Source organism: Myotis nattereri, assembly GCF_964212035.1.
Source record: "Myotis nattereri genome assembly, chromosome: 14".
Lineage (NCBI taxonomy): Eukaryota > Metazoa > Chordata > Mammalia > Chiroptera > Vespertilionidae > Myotis > Myotis nattereri.
Genome location: NC_138089.1, coordinates 574149 through 593127, shown reverse-complemented (window position 1 = coordinate 593127; position 18979 = coordinate 574149).

The window sequence follows — 18979 nt, the reverse complement described above, 5'->3', positions numbered from 1 at the left end:
TGGAAACTCTAATTGCGTATTTTAAGAGTTTTACCACAACCAGAGAGTTTTTTACAAATATGTACTGGAACCGGCAGGATTTTAACAGAGTCATACAAAAGTCGCCAGAGTAATGCGGCCTCAATTGTAAACATAAGCAGTACAGTCCTCACTTACAGGCTTTCTACACAAATTTTGAGCTGTATAAACAAGAATTCCTAATATTTGAAAGCAAATTCAAGTGAAAACGCTCGCTAAAGTGCCCGGAGTTGTAAATATTATCAGTTTGCTGGTCATTTCACGGCTTTCCACTGGTAATGTCTGTGATTACAAACGGCAGGAAATGTAGGAAGAATCAATTTACTTTAATTTCAAGGGGTTCTTCCAACTTTTTAATCATTTCTGGAAACTCTAATTGCGTATTTTAAGAGTTTTACCACAACCAGAGAGTTTTTTACAAATATGTACTGGAACCGGCAGGATTTTAACAGAGTCATACAAAAGTCGCCAGAGTAATGCGGCCTCAATTGTAAACATAAGCAGTACAGTCCTCACTTACAGGCTTTCTACACAAATTTTGAGCTGTATAAACAAGAATTCCTAATATTTGAAAGCAAATTCAAGTGAAAACGCTCCCTAAAGTGCCCGGAGTTGTAAATATTATCAGTTTGCTGGTCATTTCACGGCTTTCCACTGGTAATGTCTGTGATTACAAACGGCAGGAAATGTAGGAAGAATCTATTTACTTTAATTTCAAGGGGTTCTTCCAACTTTTTAATCATTTCTGGAAACTCTAATTGCGTATTTTAAGAGTTTTACCACAACTAGAGAGTTTTCTTACTAATATGTATTGGAACCGTCAGGATTTTAACAGAGTCATACAAAAGTCGCCAGAGTAATGCGGCCTCAATTGTAAACATAAGCAGTACAGTCTCCACTTACAGGCTTTCTACACAAATTTTGAGCTGTATAAACAAGAATTCCTAATATTTGAAAGCAAATTCAAGTGAAAACGTTCCCTAAAGTGCCCGGAGTTGTAAATGTTATCAGTTTGCTGGTCATTTCACGGCTTTCCACTGGTAATGTCTGTGATTACAAACGGCAGGAAATGTAGGAAGAATCAATTTACTTTAATTTCAAGGGGTTCTTCCAACTTTTTAATCATTTCTGGAAACTCTAATTGCGTATTTTAAGAGTTTTACCACAACTAGAGAGTTTTCTTACAAATATGTACTGGAACCGTCAGGATTTTAACAGAGTCATACAAAAGTCGCCAGAGTAATGCGGCCTCAATTGTAAACATAAGTAGTACAGTCGTCACTTACAGGCTTTCTACACAAATTTTGAGCTGTATAAACAAGAATTCCTAATATTTGAAAGCAAATTCAAGTGAAAACGCTCCCTAAAGTGCCCGGAGTTGTAAATATTATCAGTTTGCTGGTCATTTCACGGCTTTCCACTGGTAATGTCTGTGATTACAAACGGCAGGAAATGTAGGAAGAATCAATTTACTTTAATTTCAAGGGGTTCTTCCAAGTTTTTAATCATTTCTGGAAACTCTAATTGCGTATTTTAAGAGTTTTACCACAACCAGAGAGTTTTTTACAAATATGTACTGGAACCGTCAGGATTTTAACAGAGTCATACAAAAGTCGCCAGAGTAATGCGGCCTCAATTGTAAACATAAGCAGTACAGTCCTCACTTACAGGCTTTCTACACAAATTTTGAGCTGTATAAACAAGAATTCCTAATATTAGAAAGCAAATTCAAGTGAAAACGCTCCCTAAAGTGCCCGGAGTTGTAAATATTATCAGTTTGCTGGTCATTTCACGGCTTTCCACTGGTAATGTCTGTGATTACAAACGGCAGGAAATGTAGGAAGAATCTATTTACTTTAATTTCAAGGGGTTCTTCCAAGTTTTTAATCATTTCTGGAAACTCTAATTGCGTGTTTTAAGAGTTTTACCACAACTAGAGAGTTTTCTTACTAATATGTACTGGAACCGTCAGGATTTTAACAGAGTCATACAAAAGTCGCCAGAGTAATGCGGCCTCAATTGTAAACATACGCAGTTTAGACCTCACTTACAGGCTTTCTACACAAATTTTGAGCTGTATAAACAAGAATTCCTAATATTTGAAAGCGAATTCGAGTGAAAACGCTCGCTAAAGTGCCCGGAGTTGTAAATATTATCAGTTTGCTGGTCATTTCACGGCTTTCCACTGGTAATGTCTATGATTACAAACGGCAGGAAATGTAGGAAGAATCTATTTACTTTAATTTCAAGGGGTTCTTCCAAGTTTTTAATCATTTCTGGAAACTCTAATTGCGTATTTTAAGAGTTTTACCACAACTAGAGAGTTTTCTTACAAATATGTACTGGAACCGTCAGGATTTTAACAGAGTCATACAAAAGTCGCCAGAGTAATGCGGCCTCAATTGTAAACATAAGCAGTACAGTCCTCACTTACAGGCTTTCTACACAAATTTTGAGCTGTATAAACAAGAATTCCTAATATTTGAAAGCAAATTCAAGTGAAAATGCTCCCTAAAGTGCCCGGAGTTGTAAATATTATCAGTTTGCTGGTCATTTCATGGCTTTCCACTGGTAATGTCTGTGATTACAAACGGCAGGAAATGTAGGAAGAATCAATTTACTTTAATTTCAAGGGGTTCTTCCAACTTTTTAATCATTTCTGGAAACTCTAATTGCGTATTTTAAGAGTTTTACCACAACTAGAGAGTTTTCTTACTAATATGTACTGGAACCGTCAGGATTTTAACAGAGTCATACAAAAGTCGCCAGAGTAATGCGGCCTCAATTGTAAACATAAGCAGTACAGTCCTCACTTACAGGCTTTCTACACAAATTTTGAGCTGTATAAACAAGAATTCCTAATATTTGAAAGCAAATTCGAGTGAAAACGCTCGCTAAAGTGCCCGGAGTTGTAAATATTATCAGTTTGCTGGTCATTTCACGGCTTTCCACTGGTAATGTCTATGATTACAAACGGCAGGAAATGTAGGAAGAATCTATTTACTTTAATTTCAAGGGGTTCTTCCAAGTTTTTAATCATTTCTGGAAACTCTAATTGCGTATTTTAAGAGTTTTACCACAACTAGAGAGTTTTCTTACAAATATGTACTGGAACCGTCAGGATTTTAACAGAGTCATACAAAAGTCGCCAGAGTAATGCGGCCTCAATTGTAAACATAAGCAGTACAGTCCTCACTTACAGGCTTTCTACACAAATTTTGAGCTGTATAAACAAGAATTCCTAATATTGGAAAGCAAATTCAAGTGAAAATGCTCCCTAAAGTGCCCGGAGTTGTAAATATTATCAGTTTGCTGGTCATTTCATGGCTTTCCACTGGTAATGTCTGTGATTACAAACGGCAGGAAATGTAGGAAGAATCAATTTACTTTAATTTCAAGGGGTTCTTCCAACTTTTTAATCATTTCTGGAAACTCTAATTGCGTATTTTAAGAGTTTTACCACAACTAGAGAGTTTTCTTACTAATATGTACTGGAACCGTCAGGATTTTAACAGAGTCATACAAAAGTCGCCAGAGTAATGCGGCCTCAATTGTAAACATAAGCAGTACAGTCGTCACTTACAGGCTTTCTACACAAATTTTGAGCTGTATAAACAAGAATTCCTAATATTTGAAAGCAAATTCAAGTGAAAACGCTCCCTAAAGTGCCCGGAGTTGTAAATATTATCAGTTTGCTGGTCATTTCAAGGCTTTCCACTGGTAATGTCTGTGATTACAAACGGCAGGAAATGTAGGAAGAATCAATTTACTTTAATTTCAAGGGGTTCTTCCAACTTTTTAATCATTTCTGGAAACTCTAATTGCGTATTTTAAGAGTTTTACCACAACTAGAGAGTTTTCTTACTAATATGTACTGGAACCGTCAGGATTTTAACAGAGTCATACAAAAGTCGCCAGAGTAATGCGGCCTCAATTGTAAACATAAGCAGTACAGTCGTCACTTACAGGCTTTCTACACAAATTTTGAGCTGTATAAACAAGAATTCCTAATATTTGAAAGCAAATTCAAGTGAAAACGCTCGCTAAAGTGCCCGGAGTTGTAAATATTATCAGTTTGCTGGTCATTTCACGGCTTTCCACTGGTAATGTCTGTGATTACAAACGGCAGGAAATGTAGGAAGAATCAATTTACTTTAATTTCAAGGGGTTCTTCCAACTTTTTAATCATTTCTGGAAACTCTAATTGCGTATTTTAAGAGTTTTACCACAACCAGAGAGTTTTTTACAAATATGTACTGGAACCGGCAGGATTTTAACAGAGTCATACAAAAGTCGCCAGAGTAATGCGGCCTCAATTGTAAACATAAGCAGTACAGTCCTCACTTACAGGCTTTCTACACAAATTTTGAGCTGTATAAACAAGAATTCCTAATATTTGAAAGCAAATTCAAGTGAAAACGCTCGCTAAAGTGCCCGGAGTTGTAAATATTATCAGTTTGCTGGTCATTTCACGGCTTTCCACTGGTAATGTCTATGATTACAAACGGCAGGAAATGTAGGAAGAATCAATTTACTTTAATTTCAAGGGGTTCTTCCAACTTTTTAATCATTTCTGGAAACTCTAATTGCGTATTTTAAGAGTTTTACCACAACCAGAGAGTTTTTTACAAATATGTACTGGAACCGGCAGGATTTTAACAGAGTCATACAAAAGTCGCCAGAGTAATGCGGCCTCAATTGTAAACATAAGCAGTACAGTCCTCACTTACAGGCTTTCTACACAAATTTTGAGCTGTATAAACAAGAATTCCTAATATTTGAAAGCAAATTCAAGTGAAAACGCTCCCTAAAGTGCCCGGAGTTGTAAATATTATCAGTTTGCTGGTCATTTCACGGCTTTCCACTGGTAATGTCTGTGATTACAAACGGCAGGAAATGTAGGAAGAATCAATTTACTTTAATTTCAAGGGGTTCTTCCAACTTTTTAATCATTTCTGGAAACTCTAATTGCGTATTTTAAGAGTTTTACCACAACCAGAGAGTTTTTTACAAATATGTACTGGAACCGGCAGGATTTTAACAGAGTCATACAAAAGTCGCCAGAGTAATGCGGCCTCAATTGTAAACATAAGCAGTACAGTCCTCACTTACAGGCTTTCTACACAAATTTTGAGCTGTATAAACAAGAATTCCTAATATTTGAAAGCAAATTCAAGTGAAAACGCTCCCTAAAGTGCCCGGAGTTGTAAATATTTTCAGTTTGCTGGTCATTTCACGGCTTTCCACTGGTAATGTCTGTGATTACAAACGGCAGGAAATGTAGGAAGAATCTATTTACTTTAATTTCAAGGGGTTCTTCCAACTTTTTAATCATTTCTGGAAACTCTAATTGCGTATTTTAAGAGTTTTACCACAACTAGAGAGTTTTCTTACTAATATGTATTGGAACCGTCAGGATTTTAACAGAGTCATACAAAAGTCGCCAGAGTAATGCGGCCTCAATTGTAAACATGAGCAGTACAGTCTCCACTTACAGGCTTTCTACACAAATTTTGAGCTGTATAAACAAGAATTCCTAATATTTGAAAGCAAATTCAAGTGAAAACGCTCCCTAAAGTGCCCGGAGTTGTAAATGTTATCAGTTTGCTGGTCATTTCACGGCTTTCCACTGGTAATGTCTGTGATTACAAACGGCAGGAAATGTAGGAAGAATCAATTTACTTTAATTTCAAGGGGTTCTTCCAACTTTTTAATCATTTCTGGAAACTCTAATTGCGTATTTTAAGAGTTTTACCACAACCAGAGAGTTTTTTACAAATATGTACTGGAACCGGCAGGATTTTAACAGAGTCATACAAAAGTCGCCAGAGTAATGCGGCCTCAATTGTAAACATAAGCAGTACAGTCCTCACTTACAGGCTTTCTACACAAATTTTGAGCTGTATAAACAAGAATTCCTAATATTTGAAAGCAAATTCAAGTGAAAACGCTCGCTAAAGTGCCCGGAGTTGTCAATATTATCAGTTTGCTGGTCATTTCACGGCTTTCCACTGGTAATGTCTGTGATTACAAACGGCAGGAAATGTAGGAAGAATCAATTTACTTTAATTTCAAGGGGTTCTTCCAACTTTTTAATCATTTCTGGAAACTCCAATTGCGTATTTTAAGAGTTTTACCACAACCAGAGAGTTTTTTACAAATATGTACTGGAACCGGCAGGATTTTAACAGAGTCATACAAAAGTCGCCAGAGTAATGCGGCCTCAATTGTAAACATAAGCAGTACAGTCTCCACTTACAGGCTTTCTACACAAATTTTGAGCTGTATAAACAAGAATTCCTAATATTTGAAAGCAAATTCAAGTGAAAACGCTCCCTAAAGTGCCCGGAGTTGTAAATGTTATCAGTTTGCTGGTCATTTCACGGCTTTCCACTGGTAATGTCTGTGATTACAAACGGCAGGAAATGTAGGAAGAATCAATTTACTTTAATTTCAAGGGGTTCTTCCAACTTTTTAATCATTTCTGGAAACTCCAATTGCGTATTTTAAGAGTTTTACCACAACTAGAGAGTTTTCTTACTTATATGTACTGGAACCGTCAGGATTTTAACAGAGTCATACAAAAGTCGCCAGAGTAATGCGGCCTCAATTGTAAACATAAGCAGTACAGTCCTCACTTACAGGCTTTCTACACAAATTTTGAGCTGTATAAACAAGAATTCCTAATATTTGAAAGCAAATTCAAGTGAAAACGCTCGCTAAAGTGCCCGGAGTTGTAAATATTATCAGTTTGCTGGTCATTTCACGGCTTTCCACTGGTAATGTCTGTGATTACAAACGGCAGGAAATGTAGGAAGAATCAATTTACTTTAATTTCAAGGGGTTCTTCCAACTTTTTAATCATTTCTGGAAACTCTAATTGCGTATTTTAAGAGTTTTACCACAACTAGAGAGTTTTCTTACTAATATGTACTGGAACCGTCAGGATTTTAACAGAGTCATACAAAAGTCGCCAGAGTAATGCGGCCTCAATTGTAAACATAAGCAGTACAGTCGTCACTTACAGGCTTTCTACACAAATTTTGAGCTGTATAAACAAGAATTCCTAATATTTGAAAGCAAATTCAAGTGAAAACGCTCGCTAAAGTGCCCGGAGTTGTAAATATTATCAGTTTGCTGGTCATTTCACGGCTTTCCACTGGTAATGTCTGTGATTACAAACGGCAGGAAATGTAGGAAGAATCAATTTACTTTAATTTCAAGGGGTTCTTCCAACTTTTTAATCATTTCTGGAAACTCTAATTGCGTATTTTAAGAGTTTTACCACAACTAGAGAGTTTTCTTACTAATATGTACTGGAACCGTCAGGATTTTAACAGAGTCATACAAAAGTCGCCAGAGTAATGCGGCCTCAATTGTAAACATAAGCAGTACAGTCGTCACTTACAGGCTTTCTACACAAATTTTGAGCTGTATAAACAAGAATTCCTAATATTTGAAAGCAAATTCAAGTGAAAACGCTCCCTAAAGTGCCCGGAGTTGTAAATATTATCAGTTTGCTGGTCATTTCACGGCTTTCCACTGGTAATGTCTGTGATTACAAACGGCAGGAAATGTAGGAAGAATCAATTTACTTTAATTTCAAGGGGTTCTTCCAACTTTTTAATCATTTCTGGAAACTCTAATTGCGTATTTTAAGAGTTTTACCACAACCAGAGAGTTTTTTACAAATATGTACTGGAACCGGCAGGATTTTAACAGAGTCATACAAAAGTCGCCAGAGTAATGCGGCCTCAATTGTAAACATAAGCAGTACAGTCCTCACTTACAGGCTTTCTACACAAATTTTGAGCTGTATAAACAAGAATTCCTAATATTTGAAAGCAAATTCAAGTGAAAACGCTCGCTAAAGTGCCCGGAGTTGTAAATATTATCAGTTTGCTGGTCATTTCACGGCTTTCCACTGGTAATGTCTGTGATTACAAATGGCAGGAAATGTAGGAAGAATCAATTTACTTTAATTTCAAGGGGTTCTTCCAACTTTTTAATCATTTCTGGAAACTCTAATTGCGTATTTTAAGAGTTTTACCACAACCAGAGAGTTTTTTACAAATATGTACTGGAACCGGCAGGATTTTAACAGAGTCATACAAAAGTCGCCAGAGTAATGCGGCCTCAATTGTAAACATAAGCAGTACAGTCCTCACTTACAGGCTTTCTACACAAATTTTGAGCTGTATAAACAAGAATTCCTAATATTTGAAAGCAAATTCAAGTGAAAACGCTCGCTAAAGTGCCCGGAGTTGTAAATATTATCAGTTTGCTGGTCATTTCACGGCTTTCCACTGGTAATGTCTGTGATTACAAACGGCAGGAAATGTAGGAAGAATCAATTTACTTTAATTTCAAGGGGTTCTTCCAACTTTTTAATCATTTCTGGAAACTCTAATTGCGTATTTTAAGAGTTTTACCACAACCAGAGAGTTTTTTACAAATATGTACTGGAACCGGCAGGATTTTAACAGAGTCATACAAAAGTCGCCAGAGTAATGCGGCCTCAATTGTAAACATAAGCAGTACAGTCCTCACTTACAGGCTTTCTACACAAATTTTGAGCTGTATAAACAAGAATTCCTAATATTTGAAAGCAAATTCAAGTGAAAACGCTCCCTAAAGTGCCCGGAGTTGTAAATATTATCAGTTTGCTGGTCATTTCACGGCTTTCCACTGGTAATGTCTGTGATTACAAACGGCAGGAAATGTAGGAAGAATCTATTTACTTTAATTTCAAGGGGTTCTTCCAACTTTTTAATCATTTCTGGAAACTCTAATTGCGTATTTTAAGAGTTTTACCACAACTAGAGAGTTTTCTTACTAATATGTATTGGAACCGTCAGGATTTTAACAGAGTCATACAAAAGTCGCCAGAGTAATGCGGCCTCAATTGTAAACATAAGCAGTACAGTCTCCACTTACAGGCTTTCTACACAAATTTTGAGCTGTATAAACAAGAATTCCTAATATTTGAAAGCAAATTCAAGTGAAAACGCTCCCTAAAGTGCCCGGAGTTGTAAATGTTATCAGTTTGCTGGTCATTTCACGGCTTTCCACTGGTAATGTCTGTGATTACAAATGGCAGGAAATGTAGGAAGAATCAATTTACTTTAATTTCAAGGGGTTCTTCCAACTTTTTAATCATTTCTGGAAACTCTAATTGCGTATTTTAAGAGTTTTACCACAACTAGAGAGTTTTCTTACAAATATGTACTGGAACCGTCAGGATTTTAACAGAGTCATACAAAAGTCGCCAGAGTAATGCGGCCTCAATTGTAAACATAAGTAGTACAGTCGTCACTTACAGGCTTTCTACACAAATTTTGAGCTGTATAAACAAGAATTCCTAATATTTGAAAGCAAATTCAAGTGAAAACGCTCCCTAAAGTGCCCGGAGTTGTAAATATTATCAGTTTGCTGGTCATTTCACGGCTTTCCACTGGTAATGTCTGTGATTACAAACGGCAGGAAATGTAGGAAGAATCAATTTACTTTAATTTCAAGGGGTTCTTCCAACTTTTTAATCATTTCTGGAAACTCTAATTGCGTATTTTAAGAGTTTTACAACAACCAGAGAGTTTTTTACAAATATGTACTGGAACCGTCAGGATTTTAACAGAGTCATACAAAAGTCGCCAGAGTAATGCGGCCTCAATTGTAAACATAAGCAGTACAGTCCTCACTTACAGGCTTTCTACACAAATTTTGAGCTGTATAAACAAGAATTCCTAATATTTGAAAGCAAATTCAAGTGAAAACGCTCGCTAAAGTGCCCGGAGTTGTAAATGTTATCAGTTTGCTGGTCATTTCACGGCTTTCCACTGGTAATGTCTGTGATTACAAACGGCAGGAAATGTAGGAAGAATCAATTTACTTTAATTTCAAGGGGTTCTTCCAACTTTTTAATCATTTCTGGAAACTCTAATTGCGTATTTTAAGAGTTTTACCACAACCAGAGAGTTTTTTACAAATATGTACTGGAACCGGCAGGATTTTAACAGAGTCATACAAAAGTCGCCAGAGTAATGCGGCCTCTATTGTAAACATAAGCAGTACAGTCCTCACTTACAGGCTTTCTACACAAATTTTGAGCTGTATAAACAAGAATTCCTAATATTTGAAAGCAAATTCAAGTGAAAACGCTCGCTAAAGTGCCCGGAGTTGTAAATATTATCAGTTTGCTGGTCATTTCACGGCTTTCCACTGGTAATGTCTGTGATTACAAACGGCAGGAAATGTAGGAAGAATCAATTTACTTTAATTTCAAGGGGTTCTTCCAACTTTTTAATCATTTCTGGAAACTCTAATTGCGTATTTTAAGAGTTTTACCACAACCAGAGAGTTTTTTACAAATATGTACTGGAACCATCAGGATTTTAACAGAGTCATACAAAAGTCGCCAGAGTAATGCGGCCTCAATTGTAAACATAAGCAGTACAGTCCTCACTTACAGGCTTTCTACACAAATTTTGAGCTGTATAAACAAGAATTCCTAATATTTGAAAGCAAATTCAAGTGAAAACGCTCGCTAAAGTGCCCGGAGTTGTAAATATTATCAGTTTGCTGGTCATTTCACGGCTTTCCACTGGTAATGTCTGTGATTACAAACGGCAGGAAATGTAGGAAGAATCAATTTACTTTAATTTCAAGGGGTTCTTCCAACTTTTTAATCATTTCTGGAAACTCTAATTGCGTATTTTAAGAGTTTTACCACAACCAGAGAGTTTTTTACAAATATGTACTGGAACCGGCAGGATTTTAACAGAGTCATACAAAAGTCGCCAGAGTAATGCGGCCTCAATTGTAAACATAAGCAGTACAGTCTCCACTTACAGGCTTTCTACACAAATTTTGAGCTGTATAAACAAGAATTCCTAATATTTGAAAGCAAATTCAAGTGAAAACGCTCCCTAAATTGCCCGGAGTTGTAAATGTTATCAGTTTGCTGGTCATTTCACGGCTTTCCACTGGTAATGTCTGTGATTACAAACGGCAGGAAATGTAGGAAGAATCAATTTACTTTAATTTCAAGGGGTTCTTCCAACTTTTTAATCATTTCTGGAAACTCTAATTGCGTATTTTAAGAGTTTTACCACAACTAGAGAGTTTTCTTACAAATATGTACTGGAACCGTCAGGATTTTAACAGAGTCATACAAAAGTCGCCAGAGTAATGCGGCCTCAATTGTAAACATAAGCAGTACAGTCCTCACTTACAGGCTTTCTACACAAATTTTGAGCTGTATAAACAAGAATTCCTAATATTTGAAAGCAAATTCATGTGAAAACGCTCCCTAAAGTGCCCGGAGTTGTAAATGTTATCAGTTTGCTGGTCATTTCACGGCTTTCCACTGGTAATGTCTGTGATTACAAACGGCAGGAAATGTAGGAAGAATCAATTTACTTTAATTTCAAGGGGTTCTTCCAACTTTTTAATCATTTCTGGAAACTCCAATTGCGTATTTTAAGAGTTTTACCACAACTAGAGAGTTTTCTTACTTATATGTACTGGAACCGTCAGGATTTTAACAGAGTCATACAAAAGTCGCCAGAGTAATGCGGCCTCAATTGTAAACATAAGCAGTACAGTCCTCACTTACAGGCTTTCTACACAAATTTTGAGCTGTATAAACAAGAATTCCTAATATTTGAAAGCAAATTCAAGTGAAAACGCTCGCTAAAGTGCCCGGAGTTGTAAATATTATCAGTTTGCTGGTCATTTCACGGCTTTCCACTGGTAATGTCTGTGATTACAAACGGCAGGAAATGTAGGAAGAATCAATTTACTTTAATTTCAAGGGGTTCTTCCAAGTTTTTAATCATTTCTGGAAACTCTAATTGCGTGTTTTAAGAGTTTTACCACAACTAGAGAGTTTTCTTACTAATATGTACTGGAACCGTCAGGATTTTAACAGAGTCATACAAAAGTCGCCAGAGTAATGGGGCCTCAATTGTAAACATACGCAGTTTAGACCTCACTTACTGGCTTTCTACACAAATTTTGAGCTGTATAAACAAGAATTCCTAATATTTGAAAGCGAATTCGAGTGAAAACGCTCGCTAAAGTGCCCGGAGTTGTAAATATTATCAGTTTGCTGGTCATTTCACGGCTTTCCACTGGTAATGTCTATGATTACAAACGGCAGGAAATGTAGGAAGAATCTATTTACTTTAATTTCAAGGGGTTCTTCCAAGTTTTTAATCATTTCTGGAAACTCTAATTGCGTATTTTAAGAGTTTTACCACAACTAGAGAGTTTTCTTACAAATATGTACTGGAACCGTCAGGATTTTAACAGAGTCATACAAAAGTCGCCAGAGTAATGCGGCCTCAATTGTAAACATAAGCAGTACAGTCCTCACTTACAGGCTTTCTACACAAATTTTGAGCTGTATAAACAAGAATTCCTAATATTTGAAAGCAAATTCAAGTGAAAATGCTCCCTAAAGTGCCCGGAGTTGTAAATATTATCAGTTTGCTGGTCATTTCATGGCTTTCCACTGGTAATGTCTGTGATTACAAACGGCAGGAAATGTAGGAAGAATCAATTTACTTTAATTTCAAGGGGTTCTTCCAACTTTTTAATCATTTCTGGAAACTCTAATTGCGTATTTTAAGAGTTTTACCACAACTAGAGAGTTTTCTTACTAATATGTACTGGAACCGTCAGGATTTTAACAGAGTCATACAAAAGTCGCCAGAGTAATGCGGCCTCAATTGTAAACCTAAGCAGTACAGTCCTCACTTACAGGCTTTCTACACAAATTTTGAGCTGTATAAACAAGAATTCCTAATATTTGAAAGCAAATTCGAGTGAAAACGCTCGCTAAAGTGCCCGGAGTTGTAAATATTATCAGTTTGCTGGTCATTTCACGGCTTTCCACTGGTAATGTCTATGATTACAAACGGCAGGAAATGTAGGAAGAATCTATTTACTTTAATTTCAAGGGGTTCTTCCAAGTTTTTAATCATTTCTGGAAACTCTAATTGCGTATTTTAAGAGTTTTACCACAACTAGAGAGTTTTCTTACAAATATGTACTGGAACCGTCAGGATTTTAACAGAGTCATACAAAAGTCGCCAGAGTAATGCGGCCTCAATTGTAAACATAAGCAGTACAGTCCTCACTTACAGGCTTTCTACACAAATTTTGAGCTGTATAAACAAGAATTCCTAATATTGGAAAGCAAATTCAAGTGAAAATGCTCCCTAAAGTGCCCGGAGTTGTAAATATTATCAGTTTGCTGGTCATTTCATGGCTTTCCACTGGTAATGTCTGTGATTACAAACGGCAGGAAATGTAGGAAGAATCAATTTACTTTAATTTCAAGGGGTTCTTCCAACTTTTTAATCATTTCTGGAAACTCTAATTGCGTATTTTAAGAGTTTTACCACAACTAGAGAGTTTTCTTACTAATATGTACTGGAACCGTCAGGATTTTAACAGAGTCATACAAAAGTCGCCAGAGTAATGCGGCCTCAATTGTAAACATAAGCAGTACAGTCCTCACTTACAGGCTTTCTACACAAATTTTGAGCTGTATAAACAAGAATTCCTAATATTTGAAAGCAAATTCAAGTGAAAACGCTCGCTAAAGTGCCCGGAGTTGTAAATATTATCAGTTTGCTGGTCATTTCACGGCTTTCCACTGGTAATGTCTGTGATTACAAACGGCAGGAAATGTAGGAAGAATCAATTTACTTTAATTTCAAGGGGTTCTTCCAACTTTTTAATCATTTCTGGAAACTCTAATTGCGTATTTTAAGAGTTTTACCACAACCAGAGAGTTTTTTACAAATATGTACTGGAACCGGCAGGATTTTGACAGAGTCATACAAAAGTCGCCAGAGTAATGCGGCCTCAATTGTAAACATAAGCAGTACAGTCCTCACTTACAGGCTTTCTACACAAATTTTGAGCTGTATAAACAAGAATTCCTAATATTTGAAAGCAAATTCAAGTGAAAACGCTCCCTAAAGTGCCCGGAGTTGTAAATATTTTCAGTTTGCTGGTCATTTCACGGCTTTCCACTGGTAATGTCTGTGATTACAAACGGCAGGAAATGTAGGAAGAATCAATTTACTTTAATTTCAAGGGGTTCTTCCAAGTTTTTAATCATTTCTGGAAACTCTAATTGCGTATTTTAAGAGTTTTACCACAACCAGAGAGTTTTTTACAAATATGTACTGGAACCGTCAGGATTTTAACAGAGTCATACAAAAGTCGCCAGAGTAATGCGGCCTCAATTGTAAACATAAGCAGTACAGTCCTCACTTACAGGCTTTCTACACAAATTTTGAGCTGTATAAACAAGAATTCCTAATATTTGAAAGCAAATTCAAGTGAAAACGCTCCCTAAAGTGCCCGGAGTTGTAAATATTATCAGTTTGCTGGTCATTTCACGGCTTTCCACTGGTAATGTCTGTGATTACAAACGGCAGGAAATGTAGGAAGAATCAATTTACTTTAATTTCAAGGGGTTCTTCCAACTTTTTAATCATTTCTGGAAACTCTAATTGCGTATTTTAAGAGTTTTACCACAACCAGAGAGTTTTTTACAAATATGTACTGGATCCGGCAGGATTTTGACAGAGTCATACAAAAGTCGCCAGAGTAATGCGGCCTCAATTGTAAACATAAGCAGTACAGTCCTCACTTACAGGCTTTCTACACAAATTTTGAGCTGTATAAACAAGAATTCCTAATATTTGAAAGCAAATTCAAGTGAAAACGCTCCCTAAAGTGCCCGGAGTTGTAAATATTTTCAGTTTGCTGGTCATTTCACGGCTTTCCACTGGTAATGTCTGTGATTACAAACGGCAGGAAATGTAGGAAGAATCTATTTACTTTAATTTCAAGGGGTTCTTCCAACTTTTTAATCATTTCTGGAAACTCTAATTGCGTATTTTAAGAGTTTTACCACAACTAGAGAGTTTTCTTACTAATATGTATTGGAACCGTCAGGATTTTAACAGAGTCATACAAAAGTCGCCAGAGTAATGCGGCCTCAATTGTAAACATGAGCAGTACAGTCTCCACTTACAGGCTTTCTACACAAATTTTGAGCTGTATAAACAAGAATTCCTAATATTTGAAAGCAAATTCAAGTGAAAACGCTCCCTAAAGTGCCCGGAGTTGTAAATGTTATCAGTTTGCTGGTCATTTCACGGCTTTCCACTGGTAATGTCTGTGATTACAAACGGCAGGAAATGTAGGAAGAATCAATTTACTTTAATTTCAAGGGGTTCTTCCAACTTTTTAATCATTTCTGGAAACTCTAATTGCGTGTTTTAAGAGTTTTACCACAACTAGAGAGTTTTCTTACAAATATGTACTGGAACCGTCAGGATTTTAACAGAGTCATACAAAAGTCGCCAGAGTAATGCGGCCTCAATTGTAAACATAAGTAGTACAGTCGTCACTTACAGGCTTTCTACACAAATTTTGAGCTGTATAAACAAGAATTCCTAATATTTGAAAGCAAATTCAAGTGAAAACGCTCGCTAAAGTGCCCGGAGTTGTAAATATTATCAGTTTGCTGGTCATTTCACGGCTTTCCACTGGTAATGTCTGTGATTACAAACGGCAGGAAATGTAGGAAGAATCAATTTACTTTAATTTCAAGGGGTTCTTCCAACTTTTTAATCATTTCTGGAAACTCTAATTGCGTATTTTAAGAGTTTTACCACAACCAGAGAGTTTTTTACAAATATGTACTGGAACCGTCAGGATTTTAACAGAGTCATACAAAAGTCGCCAGAGTAATGCGGCCTCAATTGTAAACATAAGCAGTACAGTCCTCACTTACAGGCTTTCTACACAAATTTTGAGCTGTATAAACAAGAATTCCTAATATTTGAAAGCAAATTCAAGTGAAAACGCTCGCTAAAGTGCCCGGAGTTGTAAATATTATCAGTTTGCTGGTCATTTCACGGCTTTCCACTGGTAATGTCTGTGATTACAAACGGCAGGAAATGTAGGAAGAATCAATTTACTTTAATTTCAAGGGGTTCTTCCAACTTTTTAATCATTTCTGGAAACTCTAATTGCGTATTTTAAGAGTTTTACCACAACCAGAGAGTTTTTTACAAATATGTACTGGAACCGGCAGGATTTTAACAGAGTCATACAAAAGTCGCCAGAGTAATGCGGCCTCAATTGTAAACATAAGCAGTACAGTCCTCACTTACAGGCTTTCTACACAAATTTTGAGCTGTATAAACAAGAATTCCTAATATTTGAAAGCAAATTCAAGTGAAAACGCTCGCTAAAGTGCCCGGAGTTGTAAATATTATCAGTTTGCTGGTCATTTCACGGCTTTCCACTGGTAATGTCTGTGATTACAAACGGCAGGAAATGTAGGAAGAATCAATTTACTTTAATTTCAAGGGGTTCTTCCAACTTTTTAATCATTTCTGGAAACTCCAATTGCGTATTTTAAGAGTTTTACCACAACCAGAGAGTTTTTTACAAATATGTACTGGAACCGGCAGGATTTTAACAGAGTCATACAAAAGTCGCCAGAGTAATGCGGCCTCAATTGTAAACATAAGCAGTACAGTCTCCACTTACAGGCTTTCTACACAAATTTTGAGCTGTATAAACAAGAATTCCTAATATTTGAAAGCAAATTCAAGTGAAAACGCTCCCTAAAGTGCCCGGAGTTGTAAATGTTATCAGTTTGCTGGTCATTTCACGGCTTTCCACTGGTAATGTCTGTGATTACAAACGGCAGGAAATGTAGGAAGAATCAATTTACTTTAATTTCAAGGGGTTCTTCCAACTTTTTAATCATTTCTGGAAACTCTAATTGCGTATTTTAAGAGTTTTACCACAACTAGAGAGTTTTCTTACAAATATGTACTGGAACCGTCAGGATTTTAACAGAGTCATACAAAAGTCGCCAGAGTAATGCGGCCTCAATTGTTAACATAAGCAGTACAGTCCTCACTTACAGGCTTTCTACACAAATTTTGAGCTGTATAAACAAGAATTCCTAATATTTGAAAGCAAATTCATGTGAAAACGCTCCCTAAAGTGCCCGGAGTTGTAAATGTTATCAGTTTGCTGGTCATTTCACGGCTTTCCACTGGTAATGTCTGTGATTACAAACGGCAGGAAATGTAGGAAGAATCAATTTACTTTAATTTCAAGGGGTTCTTCCAACTTTTTAATCATTTCTGGAAACTCCAATTGCGTATTTTAAGAGTTTTACCACAACTAGAGAGTTTTCTTACTTATATGTACTGGAACCGTCAGGATTTTAACAGAGTCATACAAAAGTCGCCAGAGTAATGCGGCCTCAATTGTAAACATAAGCAGTACAGTCCTCACTTACAGGCTTTCTACACAAATTTTGAGCTGTATAAACAAGAATTCCTAATATTTGAAAGCAAATTCATGTGAAAACGCTCCCTAAAGTGCCCGGAGTTGTAAATGTTATCAGTTTGCTGGTCATTTCACGGCTTTCCACTGGTAATGTCTGTGATTACAAACGGCAGGAAATGTAGGAAGAATCAATTTACTTTAATTTCAAGGGGTTCTTCCAACTTTTTAATCATTTCTGGAAACTCCAATTGCGTATTTTAAGAGTTTTACCACAACTAGAGAGTTTTCTTACTTATATGTACTGGAACCGTCAGGATTTTAACAGAGTCATACAAAAGTCGCCAGAGTAATGCGGCCTCAATTGTAAACATAAGCAGTACAGTCGTCACTTACAGGCTTTCTACACAAATTTTGAGCTGTATAAACAAGAATTCCTAATATTTGAAAGCAAATTCAAGTGAAAACGCTCGCTAAAGTGCCCGGAGTTGTAAATATTATCAGTTTGCTGGTCATTTCACGGCTTTCCACTGGTAATGTCTGTGATTACAAACGGCAGGAAATGTAGGAAGAATCAATTTACTTTAATTTCAAGGGGTTCTTCCAACTTTTTAATCATTTCTGGAAACTCTAATTGCGTATTTTAAGAGTTTTACCACAACTAGAGAGTTTTCTTACTAATATGTACTGGAACCGTCAGGATTTTAACAGAGTCATACAAAAGTCGCCAGAGTAATGCGGCCTCAATTGTAAACATAAGCAGTACAGTCGTCACTTACAGGCTTTCTACACAAATTTTGAGCTGTATAAACAAGAATTCCTAATATTTGAAAGCAAATTCAAGTGAAAACGCTCGCTAAAGTGCCCGGAGTTGTAAATATTATCAGTTTGCTGGTCATTTCACGGCTTTCCACTGGTAATGTCTGTGATTACAAACGGCAGGAAATGTAGGAAGAATCAATTTACTTTAATTTCAAGGGGTTCTTCCAACTTTTTAATCATTTCTGGAAACTCTAATTGCGTATTTTAAGAGTTTTACCACAACTAGAGAGTTTTCTTACTAATATGTACTGGAACCGTCAGGATTTTAACAGAGTCATACAAAAGTCGCCAGAGTAATGCGGCCTCAATTGTAAACATAAGCAGTACAGTCGTCACTTACAGGATTTCTACACAAATTTTGAGCTGTATAAACAAGAATTCCTAATATTTGAAAGCAAATTCAAGTGAAAACGCTCCCTAAAGTGCCCGGAGTTGTAAATATTATCAGTTTGCTGGTCATTTCAAGGCTTTCCACTGGTAATGTCTGTGATTACAAACGGCAGGAAATGTAGGAAGAATCAATTTACTTTAATTTCAAGGGGTTCTTCCAACTTTTTAATCATTTCTGGAAACTCTAATTGCGTATTTTAAGAATTTTACCAAAACTAGAGAGTTTTCTTACTAATATGTACTGGAACCGTCAGGATTTTAACAGAGTCATACAAAAGTCGCCAGAGTAATGCGGCCTCAATTGTAAACATAAGCAGTACAGTCCTCACTTACAGGCTTTCTACACAAATTTTGAGCTGTATAAACAAGAATTCCTAATATTTGAAAGCAAATTCAAGTGAAAACGCTC